This window comes from Montipora capricornis, chromosome 3, assembly GCF_036669925.1.
Source record: "Montipora capricornis isolate CH-2021 chromosome 3, ASM3666992v2, whole genome shotgun sequence".
In the NCBI taxonomy this organism is placed as follows: Eukaryota; Metazoa; Cnidaria; class Anthozoa; order Scleractinia; family Acroporidae; genus Montipora; species Montipora capricornis.
This window is the reverse complement of record NC_090885.1, coordinates 40,877,990-40,881,203: the sequence shown is the minus strand read 5'-3', so window position 1 is coordinate 40,881,203 and position 3,214 is coordinate 40,877,990.

Genomic DNA, 3,214 nt, shown 5'->3' with positions numbered 1-3,214 from the left:
ACGCAACGCATATTCAATGTCAACATTACGAGAAAACTGGCAATCCCGTGAAACTACTGAATGTCAAGGAGGACAATGGGCAATTTCTTGTAAATCAAACCACAACTTTGCTACAAATGACCAACAGCGATGTAACTTTCACAAGTACCCCCTCGTCGTCTTTGTCAGATAATGCCACACAAAGTAGCCCCACAGTTGCTTCAAACATCACGTTGAATCAGCTGCCGACACTTACAAGAAATCAGAAAGTTAATGTCACCGGAATCCTAACTCTTGGCCAAAAGCCGGCCAAAGAAGTGAAAAAAAGAAATAGTGAGAATGGAAAGGTCAAGGAGGATTGCGTTATCGAAGATGCAACCGGTAACGCAATCCTCCACATATGGGATGACCTCATAGACAAGGTCCAAAACTCGAAAAGTTACACTTTCAAGAACCTCAGCGTGAAAAACTATTCAGGAAATACTATGCTGGGAACCACAGCATCGACCACCTTTGATGAAGTCCAAACAGAACTCAAACAAGTCAAAGGACCAGATCTTTTAGAAAACAAGGACAAAAAAGTTACAGTCCAAGAATTTAAATTTGTCGACAATTAAACATTTATTTCCAATGTCAAATAAAGGCTTGCAACAAAAAAATGCCATACGACATCAATGCAAACATCATTAAATGCCCATCATGTGGTGCAACCCAGAAAACAAAAGCATCGAAGAAAGCAATGTCTGCAAGACTATGTGCCGATGTAGATGGAAGGGAAACCTGGCTCACTGCATTCACAGATGTCTTGAAAATCCTAATCAACAACAAGAAAGAATCGAATCTAACGTCAGATCAAATATCAGAAGCACTGCTTTCAGCAGAAAATGTCACCATGTTAGTGGATGGATCATCCAATTATGTGAAAAACATTCTGAAGCCTGAATAACTTGAATGAACATAACAAAAACTAACAATTATGATACAAATGTGACTGCTAAAAGACAGTCTTCATACAAATAAACATTTATTCATCAGTTATAGCTTCAGTTTTAACATGAACGTGAAGTTAATCATACAAGTGACACTGCTAAAAAATTACAATAACAATTAGCATTCCTTAATTATGTTGTAGTTACAGTTTCAACATGACAATTTAGTGCATGTGTTTTCATTGATCTAGGGAAAAAATATTAATTATGTTATAGTTACAGTTTCATCATGAACATTTTAGTGCATGAATGTGCTTTCATTAATCTATTTAGAAAAGTTACATACAAATGTGACTAACAAAATAATATGTCGTAACAACTACAACATTGTATTTGTAAATTACTTTGCATTCCAGTTTTTAAATGATCATTAATGAATGCCCTTTCACTCATCTATGCAAAAATAGTTATATACAATACAGTCATTTCCTTTCAGTTTTCTTAACAAACAGTTTGTGTTTTTAACAGATATAATTCCAAACAATATTGTGCATTTCTCTTTCCATTACATTTTCAAATAAATCACTGTTCCATTACATCAAATGACCTTGACTAAATCAATATGTCCATTTTATAATCAACAGTGTTTTTATTTACAACGTGAAAAACTAACCATTTTGTCAAACCCAACACAAAATAGAACTAGTGTATAATCAAACTGGTGTTAATCACCCACACTATGCAACCCTTTATTGCCCTGCAAATATAAATGCCCACAATGGAAAAAGAACACAACGCCACTGTTTTACAATGAAATCGTTAACCTCAGTGAAACAAATCATGCATAGCCCTCGCCCGCACCTCCTAACTTGTGGTTATTACTAGTAATAATAGTATTCATAGTTACAACACAAGACACGCTTCCTTTTTTCAGCTACTTCTTTGCAGGACTAACATAAGGCAGTTTTCTATCTCTTTTTAAGGCCCTAAATTGTTCAATTCCCTTAGTTATGAAATTAAAAATACCCCAACTCTACTGTCCTTTAGACACAAGCTGGAAGAGTTCTTAATCAACAGCTATTAATTCCTTCCTTAGTCTTCGTTCCTACTCCTGTGTTACACCTAACTGAACGCTTTGCTCCGCTATATTTGTGTTATTTAATTATTTCTGTTTTGTAAGGAAACCTAACCTCGTATAAGCCTCCTGGTTTCTTTTAGGTTTCCTAGCCATATTTCTTATCTTAACTTTAATTATTAAATGTAAATTTATTGTAAAATGGCAAATGTAAAAAATAAAAAAATAAAAACATAAAATGAATGTTCGTCGCTGTTGAATACTGGTGAAGACATAGGACTATAGATCTGGAGGGTCCGAAATTGAGAACTGGCAAGTGTAAAGTACATTTCATTATTCCCTTAGTATGTTGTAATGTTGAAACCGTATGTATAAGTTCATGAATACAGAAAGTGATAAGGAGCTGTGTTGAGATGCGTAAGACAAAGCTTGAGGGAAGGTATAGGTGTTCTAAGTCCTTTTAGGGGAGTTGATAGCTGCTTTGTACTGGTAGAGTGCATATTCAACCTAGGTAAGATGAGGGTCTTCTATTTTTAAGTGCTACTGCAACCAAAAAAACAATTCTTCTTTTTGGTTATCTTTCAAAAGTTTGTCAACCAAACACTGCGTGACCCCAAGTTTCAAGCTCTGATTTTAAAAAGACACCTTTTTATTTTAACGGGAAATTTTTCATTTATCGGTCTAACCCTAAACCATTACTAACTTAAAAATTTTGAGAGACTCGGGACTAGGAAAAACTGACGTCAAAGACTCAATAGGTTAAGGGCGCTTTCCGTTTGTTAACCGAACTGCCAGACCAGTCAGTTTTCAAATAAAATGCAACAATTGAAGAAATACTTACGTGATAATCCCTCTTCTTCTTCTGGAGGAGTATATTTCATCGTCAAAGTGTGTTAATTTTAAGGCGTTGTAGAGTTAGTCACTCCAAATGTCCGGTCTGGCTGGTCATTTCTGTCAAATGGAAAGCGTCCTAAGAATGCAATGCGTGTGTACGCTTGAATTAATATACAACACTGGAGTTTCGCGCTTTCAGATTTTGCACATAACATAAGTTGCGTTACACGTATTCTTAAGGTTGGACTGCATTTGGCATGAAATGGAGGCTAATGCCGGCAAATTTATTTGCATTTGAAAAGATTTGCCTGCATTAGCCTCCAATCCATGTTAGATCCAGTCCATGTTAGAATTCTAAAATGGTCTTTTTCACTGGATGCGATAGCCGATGTGTGAC